Source organism: Sorex fumeus, unplaced genomic scaffold (genome assembly GCF_029834395.1).
Source record: "Sorex fumeus unplaced genomic scaffold, SorFum_2.1 ptg000058l, whole genome shotgun sequence".
Classification (NCBI taxonomy): Eukaryota; Metazoa; Chordata; class Mammalia; order Eulipotyphla; family Soricidae; genus Sorex; species Sorex fumeus.
In genome coordinates this window covers 23,744,592-23,768,181 of record NW_026606115.1, presented here as the reverse complement: position 1 = coordinate 23,768,181, position 23,590 = coordinate 23,744,592, and the positions used below count along the sequence as shown (strand labels likewise).

Sequence of the window (23,590 nt, the reverse complement as noted above, 5' to 3'; positions counted from 1 at the left end):
GGATAGAGAAGGGACCAGTATGAACAGTTTTGTTACTCTTTATCTCATGGTGATTCAATAAAAATATTACATTTTGTATAAAACAGTTTTAAACATGAAAGGAATATTGTCCAGAGTCTATGAGATGTTACTCTGTTTTGTTAACAGAGATGGCAAAAATTGGTAGAAGTGGTCATTTGATGCCTGACTGGCTCTAGCACTTTGCTGCTGGGTGTGCTAAGAAATACGCATCTGTAGAAGTATAAAGCTCTACTCCTGACTTTTCTATACCATTATAATCTATAATTTTTATCTTATGAAGACAATGTTTATGAGAAACAGCCTTGTTCCTGACGCTCTATTCACTCTCAACGGAACCACCATCTCCGAATGCAACAGTTATATATACCTAGGTCGAGAAATCAACATGATGAATGACCTGGCACCTGAGTTGCGCAGGAGGAAGAGAGCGGCTTGGAATGCCTTCAAGAGCGTTGAAGAAATAACTAAGAGGACAAAGAACCTCCAGATACGAGCACATCTCTTCGATTCTACTGTTCTTCCTGCATTAACATATGCCTCAGAGACCTGGGCCCTACAAAAACAGGATGAGAACGCTATTCGGGTCTCTCAAAGAGGAATCGAAAGAGCTATGCTTGGAATATCATGCTTCACTCAAATGGGAGATAGAATCCGGAGTTCTGATCTCCGTCAACGCTCAAGAATCAGGGACGCTGTCTCATTTGCCAAAGCATCAAAAATCAGATGGGCTGGACACGTAATGAGGTTTACAGGCAACCGCTGGACTAGAGCCATTACTGACTGGATTCCACGGGACGTCAAAAGATCGCGTGGACGCCCACCTACAAGATGGTCAAACTTCTTCGTCAAGACCCTGAATGATCAGTTTGAGGCTCTGCATGTTCCTAGAATGAACAGATGCCATTGGGCTACGCTAGTACGCAACAGGGATGAATGGAGACGTTACTGGCACCCACTCGAGTAAATCGATGAATAGTGGGGGATCAAGTGATCAAGTGAATTTTTATATTAAAAACTAGGTAAAGGTAAGGTAAAGGCCCTCCCATTGATCGTCGATTTGCTCGAGCGGGCCCAGTAACGTCTCCATTGGAGACTTTGTTGTTACTGTGTCTGACATATCGAATACTCTCGGTAGCTTGCCGGGCTCTCCTCGAGGGGCGGAGGAATCGAACTCGGGTCGGCCATGTTGGCCGCTTGTAAGGCAAACGCCCTACCGCTGTGCTATCGCTCCAGCCCTAGGGTGTTCGCCTTACAAGCGGCCAACATGGCCGACCCGAGTTCAATTCCTCCGCCCCTCTCGGAGAGCCCGGCAAGCTACCCAGAGTATTCTATATGCCAGACACAGTAACAACAAAGTCTCCAATGGAGACGTTACTGGGCCCGCTCGAGGATCAACGGGAGGGCCTTTACCTTATTAAAAACTAAAGAGGAGTTTAAACTGCCTTAGAGTTCCATTCTAGGAAACCAAATTGCAGTAATCTCCAAAGTGTGGGTGAATGAATATGCATTTGCTCTTCTTCTGAGAAAAACATTTTAAGCATTTAACAAATTGAATATAACAAAATGAAACATGTATATCTGTTTATATATAATTCGGTATTTATCATTTAAATCATGGGATATTAAATAACTGCAAACGAAAATGCAAAGTGGGGATAAATAATCTTTAAAAAGAGAAGATGTTTGAAAAATTTGAAAGAGAGTTTGAAGAATTACCATACAACTGATGCAAATCTCACTAAAGTATAAGGGCATGTATGGAGGGTTAAGTGGAAATTGTTCTTGAGCAACTGAAGTCTATTGCCCTTATTTTTCTATTTCCCTGATAGGTCTTTCAAATTTATTCTTTTCATATTCATAATAAATTACATTCATTTGTTTTATTTATTTATAACATTTGAGAAGGGAGTTGGGGGTGCTGGTGATGGGTGTGGTATTGGAATTCATGGGAAAGCATATTAACAACATTGTAAATAACTACCTCAGTCAATAAATATACACTAGACAGAGTCTCCTGCCCCCGCACCTGGCTGTCCTCACCGGGGACCCTTGGAGGGGGATGGCTTGAGTTTCCCTCCCCGCCCTGAGCAGAGCTCCAGCAGCTGAAGACCTCCAGAACCAGCCACAACCATGCTGAGACCACTCTCCACATGCATGACGGTACCGGAAGAGGAAGAAAGGCATGCGGGTCCCAGGGCTGAGATCTCCAAGCCTGCTTGGATCAGGGCTGAGCATCCTCCACCCAGATCCTCCATCTTCCAGTAGGCAGGGACCACACCCAGCAACTGGCCCCCTAGCGCCGTGTAATCCCATCAACGGCCAAGACCCAGAGACTATAAAACCCAGTTCCCGGAAGAGAACAGCACGGAGTCTCCTGCCCACGCACCTGGCTGTCCTCACCGGGGACCCTTGGAGGGGGATGGCTTGAGTTTCCCTCCCCGCCCCGAGCAGAGCTCTGGCAGCTGAAGACCTCCAGAACCAGCCACCACCATGCTGAGACCACTCTCCACAAGCATGAAGGTACCGGCAGAGGAACAAAGGCATGCGGGTCCCAGGGTTGAGATCTCCAAGCCTGCTCGGACCAGGGCTGAGCATCCTCCACCCAGATCCTCCATATTCCAGTAGGCAGGGGCCACACCCAGCAACTGGCCCCCTGGCGCCGTGTAATCCCATCAATGGCCAAGACCCAGAGACTATAAAACCCAGCTCCCGGAAGCAGATGGCCACATTTGCAGCAACGCAACATCTTTTTTTTTTATGTAGGAGTACTGCCATTTATTCAGCCACTGATTAGCTTATTGAATTGGGCATGAACTCCACCTTACATTTTTTTCACAGTTTTATTTATTTATTTTTCGTCTTACATATATTTATTGAATCACTGTGGGAAAAGTTACTAAGCTTTCAGGTTTAAGTCTTGGTCATACAATGATCAAACACCTTTCCCTTCACCAGTACTCACACTTCACCAAGAACCCCAATATACCCCCTCCCACCCCACTCAATGCCTGTGAGGCAGATGATTTCTACTTAACTCTTCTTTACATTGATTACATTCATCATTTCGACAAAAGATGTACCATTATTGTTTAGAATTTCCCCCAAAAAAATCAGAATTGCTGAAAGGGCATTGTGAAATACTTTGTTTTCTATAGCTGGTTATAAGAATCATATAATGTAGCATGCCCTTCATGCCCTACCAAGTTCACGAGTTGCCCCCCACGAGCGGCTCTCTAGAATAGACATGGTTCCAGAGGAAAAAGGACTTAATCCAGAGCCTGGAAGCTTGTGGCAGAAAAGTGAATGGACCATGCGTTAAACTATGACGCCATGCCTCCCCGGGAGGGAAAGGGTGTTGCTCCCTTCCGCCTTCCACCCCCTCCCCCCCCCGGCAGCAAAGTGGCTATTGTGGCCACGCAATTTTGGATTTCTGCAAAGAGCCAGATAATTATGAGATTGGTTTCTGTGCGCCTGGTGTAATGGTTGTGCAGGAGAGCCGCTCGTGGGGGGGGGGGGGGGGAACTCAGGACCTCGGTAGGGCATGAAGGAAGAGCCGGTATCACCCCCCTTCCCATGAGACTGCAGTTGCCCCATCACCGCCGGCTCATACCTGGCTTTCCTATAAGCTCTGAGGCAGCAGCCACCTTGCTGCCGGGGGGGGGGGGGGGGAGGCGGAAGGGAGCAACACCCTTTCCCTCCCGGGGAGGCATGGTGCCATAGTTTAATGCATGGTCCATTCACTTTTCTGCCACAAGCTTCCAGGCTCTGGATTAAGTTCTTTTTCCTCTGGAGCCATGTCTATTCTAGAGATCCGCTCGTGGGGGGCAACTCGTGAACTTGGTAGGGCATGAAGGACGAGCCGGTTCCGACCCCCTTCCCATGAGACTACAGTTGCTCCGCCACTGCCAGCTCATACCTGGCTTTCCAGTAAGCTCTGAGGCGGGGTGGCCACCTTGCTGCCGGTGGGGAGAAAGGCAGAAAGGATCAACACCCTTTCCCTCCCAGGGAGGCATGGTGCCATCGTTTAACGCATGGTCCATTCACTTTTCTGCTGCAAGCTTTCGGGCTCTGGATTAAGTCCTTTTGCCTCTGGAGCCATGGCCATGTATGTGGTCCAGATACATTTCTGCCAAAAGCCGCTGGGTTACGATATTTGTTTCTGAGTCTCTGGGATCATGGCCATCAATCAGCTTGATCAGGAGCCAGAGAGGCCGTTTGTAGGCGGCAACTCGGGATCTCGCTGGGATGGGGAGGAAAGAGCCAGTTCTACCCCATCTTGTGAGGCCCCGCGTGTCTCGTCACTGCAGGCCCAAACCTGACTGTCCAGTGGCCTCTGGAGGATGGCGGTCACCGGGCTGCCAAGGGGAACAGGTCAAGGCATGAAACCTATTCCCACCTGGAGTGGCCCAGCCCCAGTAGCCTACTGCAGGAACAGGACGCATTTCTGCCAAAAGCCTTTGAGTTCCGAGATTCATTTCTGAGTCTCTGGGTTCATGGCCGTTAAGCAGTTTGATCAGGAACCAGAGAGGCCATGCCTCTACTTATATAGCTGAGCCAGAGGTGGTTTGTGGGTGTGTATCCCACATACCTAACTTCTGGCCATTTACTTTCTTGGTAAACTTTGCCCCAAGTTTTTTGGGTGTGACCAAAGGCACAGCAGCAATTTTGGGGTATCTGAAGGCCTGATGGTGCCATCAGGCTGCTGATGCACTCGCTTCACAGGTACAGATTGACCTGCTGGCGCCACCATACCCTACTCAGGACATCTTTTTGTCTCATTCTTACTTTGGACAAACTAGTAGGCTACCGAATGTAACCTGCCCACACAGCAGAGTCTGGCAGACTCCCCGTGGTGTAGCCAATATGCCAACTACCAGTAACTATGATGGGTCTCATTTCCCTAACCCTGAAAGAGCCTTTAATATGGAACTTTTTAAAATCTCAGGGCTAGGACGAAGGAAACGTTACTGGTGCCTGCTCGAGGCTATCGACGAACAACAGGATGATCGTGATCGTGATCGTGAGACAAAAAATAAAATAAAACCAATGTGTAGCTAACAAGGTAAGACTAGTATACGAATGTTTTGTGTTTTGAAAAAGACAGAACAAACAAATATGAGAGAAGGAGATGATGAATATAAGAAAACAGAATAAACATTTTTGCCATTACAGGATAGGTTCTGTTAATGATAAGGCGGCTAGGAAGAAAGCTAGAACTGATGCACCAGAGTGTTAATAAAACAGGCACTTTGGGATTATATTTTGACCTATTTGAACGCATACATTTTTTAAATTTTTATTTCAATTACTTTTATTTATAGTAGTATCTATGATAGGATCTCATGTTTACAACTTTCCAACACCACACCACCCACAGAAGTATCCATTTCCCTCTAACTTTGTTTCCGCCTCTCAAACCTTCGTTCTTCACAGTCCCTACCATGGTAAGCTCAGATTTTGCTTTGGTACATTTGTAACACCCATACTATGTTTATTTTATATCCCACACATATCATAGATCATTTCAATATTTCCTTCTCCTTCTGGTTAACGTCACTCAGCCTGATATCCTACAGTTCTAGCCACATAGTGGCAAATTGCATTAGTTATTCTTCTCTTATAGCAGAAGAGTGTTCCACTGTGTGTATACACACATGCACACAACACACCAACATACATATGTATTTATGTATCAAGTCATCTCTTTTTGGAGATGGGTTGTTTTCACATTTTAACTATTTTGAATAGTGCTACAATATGAACGTAAGAGCAGAAATGTTTTTTATGATTAGAGTTTTGGGGCCCTTAGTATAAATGCCAAGAAATGGAATTTCTGGATTTTATGGAAGTTCAGTTCTTAATTTCTTTTCATTTATTTATTGGGGGTGGGGCAGCTGCAGCAACATCCTATAATACTCAGATATATTTATTCAGGTATAATTACTCCTAGCTCCTTGCTTAGGAAGTACTCCTAGCGGTGCACAGGGTATCATATGAGATGCCAGGGATCAAAGCCAGGATAGTGCCTTATCTACTGTACTATCTCTTCAGACCCAATTCTTAGTATTTTAGAAGTGCCACATTGTTTTTAAAAGGGTTAAAGCAATTTCCATTCCCACCATCAATGGATGAGATTTTGTTTTTGGTCATATGCATGCCAACACTAATTGTTTTTGTTCTTTTTGAAGTATATCCAGTTTCATTGATATGAGATGATATCTTATTGTTGTTTTAATTTTCATTACTCTAATACCCACAGAAGACAGACATTTCTTTAAAAAGAAGGCTTCAGACCAAGCTCCTTGATGAATATTGATGCAGAAATCCTCAACAAAATATTAGCAAACAGAATCCAACAGCATATAAAAAAATAATACATCAAGATCAAGTGGGATTCACCCAGGGATGCAAGAATGGTTCAACACACACAAATTAATATAATACACCACATCAGTAAAAGGAAAGATAAAAATCTTATGATCATATAAATCAATGCAGAGAAATCATTTGACAAGATTCAACATTTATTTATAATAAAAGCCCTTAACAAAATAGGGGTGGAAGGTGCTTTCCTATAACAAGCCCAGAGCAAATATTATTCTTAATGGTGAAAAACTTAAAGCATTCCCACCGAGATCAGGTACAAGGCAAGGATGTCCACTATCTTCACTCTTATTCAACAGTGTATTGGAAATCCTAGCAATAGCAATAAATCAAGAAAAGGAAATCAAAGGGATACAAGTGGGAACAGAAGAATTCAAATTAGTTCTATTTGAGGATGACATATTATACATAGAAAACCCAAAAGAGTCCACACCAAAAAAATCCCTTTTAGAAACAGTAGACCAATACAGCAAAATCACTGGCTACATAGTCAATACACAAAACTTGGTCACATTCTTATAATAAAATAATGATTCAGAAGAGAAAGAGATGAAAGATTCTATCCCATTCAAAACAGTGCCCAAGAGCATCAAGTACCTAGGAATCAACTTCACAAAAGAAGTGGGAGAGCTATATCATGAAAACTTCAAAACTCTTAAGAAATATAAAAACACTTTAGGAAATGGAAAAATATTCCTTGCATTTTGATTGGAAGAATCAAAATGACTATCCTATCTAAACTACTGTATATATTCAATGCAACCCCTATTCAAATTCAGACGACATTCTTCAAGGACTTAGAATAGTTCATAATAAAGTTTTTATGGAATCATAAAAGTCTCCAAATAGCCAAAACTATACTTAAAAATAAGAAAATGTGGGGGGTATCTCATTACCTACATAGCTTGACATTACACTATAAAGTCATTATAATCAAAGCAACATGATATTGGAATAAGGACAGACTCTCTGACCAGGAGTAAGGATAGACTCTCTGACCAATGGATCATAATAGAATACCCAAGGACAGATACCTCCCCCACATATAGGTAAAGGTAAAGGTAAAGGCCCTCCCGTTGATCGTCGATTTGCTCGATCGGGCCCAGTAACGTCTCCATTGGAGACTTTGTTGTTACTGTGTCTGGCATATCGAATACTCTCGGTAGCTTGCCGGGCTCTCCGAGAGGGGCGGAGGAATCAAACTCGGGTCAGCCATGTTGGCCGCTTGTAAGGCGAACGCCCTACCCGCTGTGCTATCGCTCCAGCCCCCCACATATAGATAGCCAATATTTGATAAAGGAGCTGAGGGCATCAAATGGAATAGACAACCTTTTCAACAAAAGGTGCTGGCAAAACTGGATAACCACATGCAAAATTTAAAAATTGGATGCATATCTTACACCTTAAACAAAAGTCAATTCAAAGTATATTAAAGGCTTTAAGATCAGACGACAATCTATAAAATACATTAAGGAAAATATGGGCAAATACTCCAACGTCTGTACATCAAAGGTGTCTTCAGTGAAACGATAGCACTGATAAAGGTGACATAAATAAAAACAAACATTGGATTCTATCATCTTAAAGAGTTTCTACATGCAGAAGAAACATAGCCTAAAACTGAAAGGCAACTAAGTAAATTGGAAAAAATATTTCCTATTAACTCATCAGATAAAGGGTTGATATCCAGGATACATAAAAAAATATATATATATATATATAAATATATGTACTCTCAAAAATCAACAACACAAAAAGTCCATAAACTTCATGGAAAATGGGGTGAGGAAATCAACAGACACTTTTCTGAGGAAGACCAACATATGACCAACAAACATATGAACAAGTGTTTCTTATCATTTATTATCAGTGAAATCCAAGATCAAGAAAACAATAGATACCAGTGACAATGCCACATATCAAAAATACTGTTAACCATCTGTGTTGATGGGGATGTGGTGGAAAAGCAACTCTCATTCACTTCTGGTGGGAATGCTGTTTGATTAAAACCCTATGGGAAAAAAGTATGGTTCTCAGTATACTTAAGCTGAGCTTACATAGAATCTCCAAATTCTACTTTGGGACATTTACCCCCAGGATACAAAACACATTCATTCAAAAGAACCACTATTTAAATAAAATCTTTTATAAAAGTAAAACATTATTCACTGTAGCACTCAGTACAATAGCTAAGACTTGAATCAATCTAAATGTCCAATAACAGGTCATGAAGTTGTGGTATACATACACAAAATACTACTATACACCAGTAAGAAATGATAAAATCATGCAATTTGATGCAACATGGATGAAACTGGAAGATATCATGCTAAGCAAAGTAAGCCAGAAGAAGGATACACACAAAATGATTTCACTTATCTGTGGTATATTAACTGGATAAGGAAATGCAATGGTTTAAAGGAGGCATGCTTATATCACCCTTATTCCCAAATATAAGAAGGAGAAGGAAAAACAATGAATGGAGTGAGGGAGGAAAAGAGAAATATGAGTAGCAAGAGATGGCAAGCGTCCAGATATATCAGTGGTGTTAAGGAATGATAGAGCTAAATATCCAAACTGCAGCATCAACTAGACTGAAATCATAAGACCCAAACCTAAATTAACAAACTAAAAAGGTGCATGTCAAGATGACAGGCTAGATTGAAATCATGAGACATAAAATTCAGTAAACTAACTAAAAAGGTGCATGCCAAGATGGCAGACTAGACTGCAATCATGAGAACCAAACTTAAACTAAAAAGGTGCATGTCAAGATGGCAGACTAAGATGAGGGATTGGGAAGTAGAGGGAACTGGGAATACTGGTAAAGGGAAGATGAAACAAATGGTGGGATCAATGATGGAACATTGTATATTGAAAACCCAACTATGAATAACATTGTAAATAATGGTGCTTTTATAAAATAAAATTTGGGGAAAATACTTTAAATTTTTTAAAGTCTCAGCTATTATATATATATATTTAAAGTCTCAGCTATTATATATTATCAAACATAATTCTACATGAAATTTGAGTCAAAATGAAGTTGCTGTATCAGACCTTTGTGGACTTTGAAGACGTTTAAGATATTTAGAGGTTTATATACATATATGAAAGAATCTTACAGTTCAAAAAATTAAAGAGAAAAATGCACCAAATGGGCTAAATATCTAAAGATTTAAAAAGTAAATTATAAGTTCTTAAGAAAATATGGCAAAACTCTCTCAAACTCAGTATAGGGAAATACATTCTGACCATTCAAAAGGCCACAAAATAAAATATGAATCAATTTGACTGCAAAAAGTGTTATCATTATCACTGCTCTTAAGTGAGGTCTTAGAGATACAGGATTGGTAATTCAGAAAATAGAAACTCAGGACATAGAGGGTGTTTGATAACAGGCTTCAAAAAATTCTAATTTTGTACATTAAAACAAACTAAAAAAATAAAGTTTAAAAGGCAAAAAAAATATTGAACATATATGGTTAAAGTACCATAAGTAAATAATAAGGCAACTAGAACACCAAAGTTAAGTATTTGCAGTATATACCAAATATAATATAAAACATTCCATTAATAAAGGATGAAAAGTTGAAAATTCCATATCAAATACAAAATTGGTATGTAAAGGTAATGCAGAGAAATATATTCAAAATAGTCCCCAAACATGATGTATGAAAACTTACAAATCCATGACAGTGAAATGCTATTTCTTATTTACCATACAGACAATATTTAAAAAGGAGTGCAACATGTTTTCTTAAATAGGCTGTGGATAAACAGCCATACATTGCTAATAGATATACAAACCAGTTACAACCCATCTGGAGAGAAATTTAGAAGTACAAAACTACATGTGCATACTCCAACAGAGTTATGATACTGACTTAAACGTGGCCAACCTGAATTCAATCCTCAACAACACAAGAGTGATCCTTGATTCATAGAGCCAGGAGTAAGCATCAATAACCACTGGATTTGCTCCTTCTTCATAAAAAAGCTACATTTATACATAACTTTTAGCCAATAACCCCATTACTGTGAATATAAATTCTATAGATATTTCCACCAGTAGAAGAGTAGTATGTCCAAGGTTATCCATCACCGCCTTGTTAATAATTTCAAAATATGAAAAACCACTTAAATATTCATGTGTTACTGAGCAATTAAATATGAGTGATACAGCCACACAATGTTGTCCAACATAGCCATTTTTAAAAAGAAATAAAAAGCTTTCTACAGAATGATAAGGAGGGATTTCTTGGAGTGTGGTTCAGTGAAAAAGGAAAAATGCAAAGGACTGTGTGTAGAATTCAGTATTACCCTTCATTTAACAAATATAGAAATAGAATAAATCATATGTCTATCTGCTCTTGTGTAAAAAATAAATGCAATAAAGTTTAAACCAGAAACTGAAGAGTTTGGATATCATCAGTAGAATAGGAAAGGCATGGGAAAAAGTGAGGAATTTAAAATGTTTAAATGGATATACATGATAATCTTTCATGCAAACCAAAAGGAGAGAGCAAGAGAGCGAAAGAGGAGGAGGAGGAGGAGAAGAAGAAGAGGGAGAAAAAGGAGAAGAAGGAGAAGAAGGAGAAGAAGGAGAAGAAGGAGAAGGAAGAAGGAAGAAGGAAGAAGGAGAAGGAGAAGGAGAAGGAGAAGGAGAAGAAGAAGAAGAAGAAGAAGAAGAAGAAGAAGAAGAAGAAGAAGAAGAAGAAGAAGAAGAAGAAGAAGAAGAAGAAGAAGAAGGAGGAGGAGGAGGAGGAGGAGGAGGAGGAGGAGGAGGAGGAAGAAGAGGAGGAGGAGGAGGAAGAAGAAGAAGAAGAAGAGGAGGAGGAAGAAGAAGAGGAAGAGGAAGAGGAAAAGGAAGAGGGAAGAAGGAAGAAGAAGTTCCTGCCATAGAGGCAGGCCGGGGGGTGGGGAGTAGCAGGAGGGAAACTGAGGACACTGGTCATGGAAATATACACTGGTGAAGGGAAAGGTATTGGAACACTCTACGACTGAAACCCCATCATGAGCAACTTTTTTAAAAAGAGAAAGAAAATGTTTAAAGGGATGGATCTGTGACAGTACGCTTGAGTTGACTTCTCTTTAATTGTCAGAGGTTGAACTAGACTCTTTAAATTACAGTGATATTTCACATGTATAAAAATTTTGTCTTATTTCTTTTAAACATCTATTCTTCATATTATTATAGTTGAGGTGTGTATTTACAATGATGTTGACATTACAACAGTTTTAATGCATAGTTATCTCACCACATCACCATATAAGGACCCAAGATACCAAATTTTAATAAACAAAATCAAACCAGAATGTGGAAAAAGCACAAACCTAAACACAGTCACCAACAAGCTAATCTAAATTATAAATAAATGCCTTAAACATACTGAACTAGTGGAGAAGAAAAGAAGATTGTGAGTGAACATCTTAAGGTGCTAGTAAGAGAGAGAGTTATATAGGACGCCAAAACAAACAAAAGGAGCTTTCAATGTCCAAGTAACAGTAATTCAAAAGAAAAATTAATGGTACTATAGTTTGAACACAACTCATAGAAAGGCATAATTATTCATGATATAATTTTAATAAATTATTTGAATCACTAATGACAAAAATGTTTAAAATTTGAAAATTTACAGAAAAATAAGAGGAGACAGATTTTCTGGAGAATTCCAGTGACTAAATATGATGGCAATGAGGAAAATACAAAATTACCATTAGGCAATAATTTATTTTTCTTGGGGCAAAATTCCCAGATGGATTCTAAATAGTGTGTCTGATAAGAAACAGGAACATGTTGTCTTCATGGTTTTAAAAAATACCCATGCAATATTTATATATGAAATAAAAATAGTATCACTACAATTGAGCTACATAATGTTTACTACCATAATCAAATTATCAAGATGACTGTAATCAGTCATACAGCATATGGACGTAAGGTAGCCCCTGACAGGGTGTTTGGGGATGGGAATATAGAGTTAAATCCCAAAAATACATACGACTCTATGTATGGGGAAAACCAGGAGGCCTCAAGTGGCCTCAGCACAAGTTCCCTCCCTTTTGTGTTCTCATGAGTAAGATCCACGAGCCAATGAAAATTTCCTATAAGGGTTTAGGAACAGTGCTTGCTTATACCTGAACATCAGGATTCAGTTCCCTGCAAACCCACAGAACAACTCATACAAATTAATTATATATGAGCCATATGTCACTTCATCCTCTTTTTACTATAAAAACTGCCCTGCCACAGCACCCAAAAGGAGAGAACAAAAGGGAATGCCTTGCCACAGAGGCAGGGTGGGATGGGGGAGATGGGGGATGGGAGGGATACTGGGATTATTGGTGGTGGAGAATGAGCACTGGTGGAGGGATGGGTATTCGATCATTGTATAACTGAAACACAACCACAAAAATTTGTAAGTCTACAACTGTACCTCATTGGTGTTTCACTAATAAAAATTTTTTAAAAATCTGCCCTAGTCCCAGTTCCTACTTGTTTGCCTTTTTCAGTATTACAATACCTGTGAGACTCTACAGGACTGACTACCCAAGGCTTTGAGTAAATGTTAATAATAAACTGGTTTGGAGTTCTTCCATCCAGTATAGTGTGTCAGGTATTCAGCCACCTCCAGAAGCTAGGGAGGAAATCCCTCCTTCACCACTGAGATGAAGTGGGGTTGGGGAGATGAAACCACTACTCTTGCCAAAAATACCAAAGTTTGGTCATAATAACACCAATAACCCAAATTGAAAGTCTATAAAAATACCTGACCAGTGTCTTCAATGGTGGCAATCAGGGTTGTGGTGACACTGAGAGCTGGAGGAACTATAGGAGTCTAGAAGACTACTGAGAAATGTTGGTTCAAATGTAATGCAGTATCCTGATTGAGATTCTGGAATCGAGAAAATAACATAGGTTGACAGCTTTTGAAAATTCAAACACTTTAAAAGTCTATAGATTACTTACTAGTATTGCATGTACTTAATTGCATACTTTTGATTAACTTTCTATGGTTATAAATAATGTAAAAATTCAGTATTAGGTACAGAGGATAGTACAGCAGATATGGCATATGCCTTGCATACAGCCTACTCTAGTTGGTTCTCTGGCACCATGTATGGTACTCTAAGGCCTCCAGGAGTAATCCTTGAGCCAGGAATAAATTTTGAGCATAGCCAGGTATAAAACAAAATCTAATTTTTTAAAAAAACATTTGGTATTAACTAAAACTGGGTGAAGACTTCAGTACTACTTTCTGTAACTTTAATGCAAATCTAAAACTGCTTTATTAGTGGTAGCAGTGGAATTATTATCATTTTACTGTCATTATTTGATTTAAGGCTATACCCAACTGTTATCACAGATTACTCTTGGCCCTTTTCTCAGGGATTACCCTTGGAACTTCTGGAAAATGAATTTGAATTATCCTGTGCAAAGCCAGTGCACTGTTGCCTATATTATCTCACTGGCCCCCAAAATATTTAAGAATTTTACATGATAAAACATGGGCTAGAGAGTACAGGATTTAAGGCACTTGTCTGGCATGCTGCCAACCCAGTTTCATTTCCCTTACTATATGGTCCCACCACTACTCCCAGTATGACACCCCAAAACAAAAAAATATATAGAATAGAAAAATATTCAAGCAGAAGATAAATTCTTATCATCATACTTCTTTTCCAAAAAGACAAAACCAGTGGTTAAAGTGAAATTTATCCAAGTGAACATCAGTTTATCCAATTTAAATATAGTAACAATGAGAATGGATACCAAGATGGATAAATGTCATATCACATCCACTACAAATGAATTAACCATATTATCCAGACTAAAAGTAATTTTTTATGTTTTTTTAAACAAAGAGGGTTTGTAAAAATAGGTAGAAGATGTCAATCTGACAGTATTTCTGGAACTACAACTTTAACGGTGGTTGTGGTAAGACATATACAGAGATACAGTTGTGAAGCTACACTGCAAAAATTTCTACAGTAGTCGAAATCTATAGTAAATCCATAAAATTTTATTTTAAAAACTAAAAATGAATTGAAAATGCTGCAGTTAGCCTACCATAGGAAATCAAAATACAGTTATCTCTGAAACATATTTTAATGTGTATCTGCTCTGCTCTTAATATCAGAAAAGCAATTAAACACAAAAGAAATTGAATACAACAGAAAAATGTATATATGCATGTAATATATAATTCAGTTTGCCATTTTAATCATGGGATATTAAAATGACTTCAAATTAAAATGCAAAGAGAAACTAGATACTCTTTACAGAGGCTGTTTGAGAGGTTTAATGAGAGCTTTAAGGTTTAACCATACAATTGAAGAGAATCTCACTTACGGATAAGGTAATACATGAAGGGTTAAATGGAAGTGACTCTTGAGCAAATTTGCCTGATTGTTTTTCTGTTTAAATTTTTCTATTTCCCTAGTAGGTTTTCAAACTTACATTATTTTTATGTTTGTTATGTTTTTATTTTTCTATTTTATACATATAAATTTTATTTTTATTTTAAAATAGTCATACATAAAAACAATTTTATTTTTTAATATTGGTGACTAAAATATAGTCATCGTGTTTTACAATCTAACAATGCTGTCAATGCAAATTTTTTTCTTACTCTCTAAACTTTGACCCTGAGTTATTTATTCCAATACGATTTAGAAAAAGGACACTTATAATTTACCTAATTGGAAAAAGAATTTTGTAATACGCGGTAATCCATCGAAAATCTTGTCATGGACTCTTCTTCATTTATCTCAGGACGCAGACAAACAAAATCTAGGTCTTGTTCATTGCCTAATGCCCAACGTCCTAATGATTACTTCTCCGTAGTTAAACAAACCAGAACAGCACTGTGATTGGCTCATCTTAGATGCAGTGATAGGGTTCTACCAATCAGCTTTGTACTGGGAGGTGGGACCAATATCCTGGTCTTCACTCAGGAACAGCAACCCCAGGAGTTCATTTGGGTGAGAGGGAGGATAACAAGTAAGATTACAGATTGGCTGCACCTTGCTATTTTAACAGCTTGGCCTCTCTTCCGAGATTAGTTGTGAGTCAGTGAAGCTGGTCTGTATACATAGCAAAGGCTGTGGATGCAGCTTCTAGAACTTTAACAGGGTGAGAACTTTGCCCACCCCCTTCCCAAGGGGGACCCATTGTTTTTAGCCCTACAATAGTGTACCTGTGAATTTTATCATTTTACTGTGTCTCTTGAGAAATTATCACAACGCTATGAACCTAGGCCATTTATTTACATGGTGGAGGCTGAGGGATGTGAGTGTGACTCCCAATTCTTTAGTTTATATTTTGTTCGCCTTGGAAGTAGAGTTGAAACTTCAAATATATCTCTAATGTTGAGACCCTGGAATGTATAACCTATATATTTTTACACATTTTATGGCTTCTAGTCTAATATCTAATTATATGTTTATTTGGAGGCTGGGGGCACACACCCAGCAGTGCTCAGCGGCTACTCCATGCTCTTTATTTGAGGTTGCTTCCACTAGTCTTTGGGGGACCATGTCATACTGGGTTTCAAACCTGCGACTTTCACAAGCAAAGCATGAGCTCAGCCCATTGAGTTATCACTCTGGTCCTAATACCTATATATTTAATGCATCTGTACTAGTAGTGACCAACTTTCTTTATTTTTTATGGTATAATCCAGATTCCCAGCACAATTTGTTGAAGAAGATATTTTCCCTTATGGTTAATGGTTTGGACTTCTTGTGATATATCAGATATTCATAAATGAATGAATTTCCGGACTTTCTATTCTACTGGCCTGTGTTACTGGTTTGGTTATAATATCACAATGTCTCAGTCTAGGAGCTTTACGCCTCCATTTTTCTTCTAGTCTCCCAGAATTACTTTGGATATTCGGGATCTTTGTAGTTACATACAAATTTTAGAAGTTTGATTCATTTCCCTGAAAACAGTATCATTGATATCTTGATAGGGATAGTGTTGAATCTATAAACTGCTATAGTTAAGATGATCATTTTAAACATATGTATTCTTATAATCTATCGGTACATGTTGTCTTTTCATTTTTATCATCTTTTATTATATTTTTTCACAGTGTATTATATTTTTCAGTATGTAAGCCTTTGACCACCTTTGTTAGGCTTACACCCACATATTTTATCCTTTTCCAGAAGCAATTGTAAATAGGATTTCTTTCTTAATTTCTCTTTCTCCAACCCATTGTTGGTGTAAAGAAATGTAATAGATGTACGTATTTTGATTTGTATACTGTAACATTATTGAATTCACTAGCTATGTCTTGTGCTTTTAAGGTGATACTTAACTTCTTTTATTTTGTTGGTGATTGAGCCACACATCTCAGTGCTCAGGGCTTATTCCTGGCTCTGCCCTCAGGACTGTCTCCTAACTGGTCTTGGGGTCACATATGTTGCATAAGATCAAACTCAGGTCACGTACATGCAAGGCAAGCACCCTACTGACTGTACTATCATTCTGACCTAATACTTAAATTTATATTTTCAAGTTTGATTTATTTTTATTATATAATTTCTGTAATTATAACTTGCAAAACTGTATTGAATGATGGTGATGAGAGTGAATATACTTGTCTTGTGCCTGATCTTACAGGAAAGGAAATATTTTCAATTTTCACCATACAGTATGATATTCACTAAGGGTTTGTTGAATATGGACTTTACTATTTTGAGGTATGTTACTCTTATGCTCATGTTGTTTGTTTTAATCATAAATGAATCTTTTGATATGGATAATACATGTGATTTTGATCTTTCTTTTCTGATAAAAGATCAATTAATTAACTTAATTAAGATTAATTAATTAACTTGCATATGTTGAACTACCATTTCATCCCTGGACTTAGTTGCATCAATATATGATACCGCTTCTGAATTGTTGAATTTGAATACCTATAATTTTACTAAGTAATTCAACTGGGATAGTTTTTCTAATTTTTCCAGTAAATAAAAATTAGTCACTGTTTGTTCAAGATAATGTTGACCTCATAAAAACTGGGAGAATTCTCTGTTCAAGATAATGTTCACCTCATAGAAATTAGAAGAATTTTTATTTCTTCAGTATTTTTGAAGAGCGTCATAATTTTGGTAATAAATCACCTTTGAAGGTTTGATAGAAACCACTAGAAAACTACCCGAGTCTGTTTTTGCTGGCAGGGATCCTTTTGATTATTATTTCTATATTACCTCTTCATAACTGTCTTGAAATTTTCCTGTTCAGGTTCAATATTTCCCCCTAATTCATTCCTTGAAGGATGTGTGTTTCTAATAATTCTCCTTAGTTCCCCAGTATAGGTACATAAAATTGCTCATAATAGTTTCTTGTAACCCTTTGTTTTTCTGTAGTATGTGTTGTGACTACTCCACTTTAATTTCTGATTTCTCTCTTTTACTTCTTAAGACTAGTTAAGAATAATTCAACATTATTTATTCAAAGAACAATCTCTTTATTTCACTGATATTTTGTATTGTCATATTCTATTTTTAAATTTCTGCTCCAATTTTATTTTATATGTGTTAATTTAATTTTTATTAAATAACTTTGAGAAAGTTATTGACAGTTGAGTTTTAGGCATATAAGATTTCAACACCAATCACACCAACAGTGTCAACTTCCCTCCATCATATGTGTTTCATGTTTCCTCCCCACCCTAAATCTCACCCCATCTCTGCCTGTCAACTTGATAACCACACTACAAAGTTTCAGTGGTTTCAATTTAGATCTCAGGTTTTCAGTTTTGTTTACTCTGTGTTTTGGATATATGCCTATACCACTTACCCATAACACTTGTATAACTAAAACCTTGATGCATGTCCACCCATTACTTCCCATTCTCTTCTTTTCACCCTAATTTATTTTGTTCTCTGTCCCATATATAAGGGTGTTTTGTTAGGGTATTGGGTTCTCAACCACTGATCAGAGCATCTATCGTTTTTTTAGTACTATGAAGTTTTAATCACTATATCTTTGTAATACAATGTCTCAGGGCTTGGGGAATTGCAGAGAAAGCAGAATCAATTATTAAGAAGTTGATAATCTCCAGGTACTTCAGGGGGTCTAAGACCCTCTACAGTAGACTCAAGAAAGAATCATAGACTTCCCAGAATTTTTGGTTGTTACTCAGATTCAGCTGCTTTATGTGGGTTTCCTAAGAGCTCTGTGATAGGACAGTGACATCTCATGTAGAAAGGTCATAGAAGGGACCAGAGAAATATTTCAGCAGGTAGGGTTCTTGTCTTGCATACAACTGACCCAGGTTTGATCCATGGTACCAGATATGGTTCCTTGAGCCTGGGCCAGGAGTATATCCTGAGCACAGCCATGTGTTACATGAAACCAAAAAAGTGCTGTTGCTGGGGCAGGAAAGATAGATAGTACAGTGGATTAGGCTCACTCTTACCTTGTTTGTGGCTGATCTGGGTTTGATCCCTGGCACGCCATATGGTTCCCCCAGCCCTACCAGGAATGATCCCTGAGCATAGAGCCAGGAATAAGTCCTGCTGGGTGTGGCAAAAATAACAGTAATGAAAGATCACAGAAAGACAAAAATCAGTGTACCAAACTAAGGTTGCAGGACTCTGTACGGGATTAAGTAAATATTATTCCAGAAGAGGGAGAGATTGGACCTAATTCAGTGAGTCCTGAATTAGAGCTCAGTAATTTGTGCATAAATTTCAACAGTAAGTTTATCCACAAGGGCTTTTGGATCTAGAACTTATACAGATATAAGACCCTGGGACAGTTATTTCTCCAACCTGAGATTTGGAATCTTCATCTTTAAAAAGTATACAATACTAATTATTATACTGGGTTATGCAAAAAAGGAGTAAAAAATTATGCACAACATAGTCAGTAGTGGATCCTCCTGACTTATTTGGTAAAAATCATTCTAAGAAAGCGTCAACAGAAGGTCCCTTTTATTATTCCCTAGGTGACAAGGTCTCTATTCAGGATCTAAGACTTGGGGAAACTAAAAGAGTAAAATAATCTGGCAGGGTTAACTATTTTGACCAGTACATGGAGATGTATATCATTGCTAAGTAAGTAAGTAAGTAAGTAAAGGCCCTCCCGTTGATCATCGATTTGCTCAAGCGGGCCCAGTAACGTCTCCACTGGAGACTTTGTTGTTACTGTGTCTGGCATATCGAATACTCTCGGTAGCTTGCCGGGCTCTCCGAGAGGGGCGGAGGAATCGAACTCGGGCCGGCCATGTTGGCTGCGTGCAAGGCAGACGCCCTACCCGCTGTGCTATCGCTCCAGCCCATTGCTATGGCATTAAAATGCCTCAATCTATTAGAGAATACCATGATGAATAAAGTCAGTCAGAAAGATAGGAGAGGATACAGAATCATCTCTTTCAATGTTGGATTTAAAGATACACAGCAAGGTAGTAACAAAGATCCAAAGGCAACATAATGGGAGAACTGATTCACAGGAGTGAGTTGGGAGTGAATGATTGAGAGGGAAGGGTGTTGATGTCCTTGGGAGAAAGAGGTGGGTACACTGGGGAAGAATATGGTGTTGGAATATGTGCATGAGAAACCATCATTAACAGTATTGTAAACCACAGACCTCAATTTAAATTGTTTTTAGAAATAAAACAAAAATTTAATAAAATTTTAAATCCAAGAGAAAGAAAAAGTCTACATTTGAATGCTAATGTTCCTTCTCTAATCTCAAAAAGAACAAGAATTGAAATTTTTCCTCCAATATACCTGCACATTTATAGTCTCTGTATATGGTTCACTGCCTAGTAGAACAAATGAATGAATAGTTTCATTTTCTAACTCTGTTATTCTCCTCATCACAAGGTACTTCTCTCTAGACCTACAAGTTTTGAACTCTCAGCAATAACCAAACTGAATAGAAGGGAAAACAGAAACTTATTAATATTTAAACATGGGATCTTTCTTATCTCCACCCCTTCACCTGAGCAATTTGTGCACTTGATCTGAAAGGCAGAACGACAACCTGATTGCCTGTCCTGATGTCTGTCCAGTTTCTCAAGCCAAGAAAGAAGTTTTGAAGTTTCTTCCTCACAAAACTAAAAGGGTATGTTAGCGAGGCTAAGGCTATCAATGGAGCAAAAGGAAAGCAAATTTTCTTATGTGAGTCCAATTCACTACCAGGTCACAAGTACACACCATATTCAGGTTCTCCAGGCTACTTTTGTGAGCAGACATGTTATCAATTCACAAATTTCTGCAGCAGAGTTTCAAGTTCTCAAAGTTCTAGCTCAATCTTTTTCTCAGAAAAAGAAGTAAATTGCTTTACTTTCAACATGGGTTTCTAGACTGACACAGGCTCAGACTTGGAAGCAACCATTTTAAGGTACCTAAACCCAAGATGGACTTCTACTTTAAGGATAGAGTACTGAGGATAAACACAAGAGTAAAAATAGAAAGGGTATTTGGCTCTGTAAGAGCATGTTATTCCACCGTTCTAGGTTTTCCTTAAATCCAAGTTCTTCTGTTTGGGGCCCCTGTAAGGGAGAAAAGGAAACAGAACATGTAAAATGTAGTATATTTTATTATAACCCAGAAAGATCAATGATGTGGGGCTAGGACAGAAACATTCGTTCATGGCTTTCACTCCACATGTATTTCACATACAAGTTCTTTCCATACAAATGTAGTATCTCTCATTCTTTTAGCCACAATTTCTTCACCTATAATTCTCCCCAGTCTCAGATGCCAATGCCCTCCTAAGCAAACACGTTCAGAAAGTAAATCCATCTATAGTAAACTCAATCAGCTATGTTTATTACCTGAACCTGTAAGACTTTGGTGGACTTAAGGTAAGGCCAAATGTTGGACCAGTAGATTCACAGAGACCTAAACATGCATCACCAGTTTGAGGAATATCAGACCTGGTATTCCTCTGATCCAGAATTCACCAAGCTTTCCTGCTGACTCACTATCTCTCTACTGATTTTGTCTTACCACGAAGAAGAGACACGGGCAGGGAGGAACTAAAAACCATTTACCATGGCTTCCAAGATTTCCTAGGTAATTCTTGGATATTCAGTGTCCTGATGTGTAATCAATGAAAGGGTCAAACTCTCACCATTGACTTTGTTATCTTCTGTCTTCCCAAGAAGGCAGCAGTAAACAATGGAATGAAGAGGTATTTAGGGAGTTCTTTCGGGGTGAGGGTAGCAGCTGGCTCATTACTCAGCAGAATCTTTGCAGCAAACTCCAACTGTGTGGGTATGGGCATCTGATCCATCTTCATAAACCTACTTCAGGAATATTTAAAAATCCTAAGAAGACATATAGAGTCCTGTTTGTCTCTAAGATTAGCTAGAAATACAAATTTCTTTGAAAAAATGTTCGTGACTCAGAAAGTCACATCAAGAGACCTCTAGTAGAGGCAAAGAATGAAAATAGACATGTACCTATGTTTCTAAGTATATATGTGTACACATCACATATATAAATATTCATATAGATAAATATATAGGTGTGTTTGTGTAATATATAAAAAAACTTCAAGAACCAAAGTGATTTGATATTAACCAACAACAGTCTTGAGCACTTAGCTCTCTTCTTTCCAGTATCTCTACCCCCAAAGATAAAAACTAACAAGAAGGAAAATGAAAATCTACACAAAAGTTGTATGCTAATCACAATCTTAATGCACAGAATTCCAAAACTTCAAAGTAGTTGTGAGTTAGAAGAGGAAACTCATGAAATCCCAGCACACAATCTGTCACAATCTCATCACTAAGGTTTTGTGCTGGACAAAGACAGAACAGAAAAAGCTGCAAAAGATACCAAGGAAATAAGATAATGAGGGGATTGATTATAATTGATATAAAAATATAGCCAGGATAACTTGGAATAAAGTAAGTCTTAAAGTAACAAACAGAGGACTTGAAAAGTGTGTGCAAGGATTTCAGGGAAGAAACGTCAAAATAAGATCACTGTCCTCCCATCGTTCATCAAGCTGCTTGAGCAGGCCCAGTAACGTCCCCATTGTGAGATTTGTTGTTAATGTGTTTGGCATATCGAATACATCACAGGTAGCTTGCCAGGCCTTGCTGCACGGGGGAGATACTCTCGGTAGCTTGCCGGGCTCTCTGAGAGGGGTGGAGGAATCAAACCCGCCTCAGCTGGGCCAGCTGCACACAAGGCAAAGGCCCTACCGCTGTACTATAGCTCCAGCCCATTTTCAGAGATTTTTGGATCATATAATCATGAAAATAAATGATTTCTTTACACAAAACAGAAAAGCACTGTACTGTACTGTCCTCCCATTGTTCATTGATTTTTCTCGAGCGGGCACCAGTAACGTCTCCATTGTGAGACTTGTTGTTACTGTTTTTGGCATATTGAATACATCACGGGTAGCTTGCCAGGCTTTGCCATGTGGGCAAGATACTTTCGGTAGCTTTCCAGGTTCTCCGAGAGGGGTGGAGGAATCAAACCCAAGTTGGCTGCATGCAAGGCAAATGCCCTACCCGCTATGCTATCGCTCAGGCCCAAAACAGAAAAATTAACTAAAATATATTTAAAGGCTTAGCCGTGGGGCTGGGGAGATAGTACAGAAGATAGGGCTCTTGCCCTGTATGCAAACAACCTAGATTCGTTCCCAAGCACTACCAGGAGTATTTCCTGAGTGCAGAACCAGTAGCAACCCCTGAGTATCACTGTATGTAGTGCAAAAACAACAGCAAAGACTTAGATATAAACCCTGAAATAAAAATCTAGAATAAAACATGAGCAGTGAGCTCATTGCCATTACTCTTGGCCATGATTTAAGAAGGCCTCACCCCAAATTGAAGGGAATTTAGGAAAGAAAGAAAGGAAAGAAAGACGAAAGGAAGGAAGGAAGGAAGGAAGGAAGGAAGGAAGGAAGGAAGGAAGGAAGGGAGGGAGGGAGAAGAAATTAAAAGAAGCTAAGTTAAAGAAGTGAAACTATGCCACTTAAAAGTCTTAAAAGTACTATGTCACAACAAAGAAAATAATCAGTATAATAAAAAGGCAACATATAAAGTGAAATAAAACGTTTCACATTATTTATCTTAAAAGAAAATTTATAAGGAACTCATGTAACTCCATAACTGACATAATCCTCACCTACACACAGAATTGGTTTCTGACTGAGGAATGGGAACCCTATACTCTTGCTGAAAAGCTT

At 38.5% G+C, this 23,590-nt stretch overlaps 1 protein-coding gene across 4 annotated transcripts in view; it reads right to left on the bottom strand.

Annotated features, from left to right (window-relative positions):
* Positions 1-21,687, bottom strand: part of LOC130034217 (melanoma antigen preferentially expressed in tumors-like) — a 30,040-nt gene extending 8,353 nt beyond the window's left edge. For 2 of the 4 annotated variants that reach the window (XM_056125782.1, XM_056125784.1), the window contains exons 1-2: positions 20,378-20,495; positions 13,179-13,304 (exon numbers count right to left, since the gene is read on the bottom strand). The gene's annotated coding sequence lies outside the window, so the exon portion shown is untranslated. Of the gene's footprint in view, positions 1-13,178; positions 13,305-15,107; positions 15,183-20,377; positions 20,496-21,514 lie in introns of those variants that run through there. The other 2 variants (XM_056125783.1, XM_056125785.1) reach the window with 2 other exon arrangements.
* Between the last annotated feature and the right edge of the window lie 1,903 nt (positions 21,688-23,590).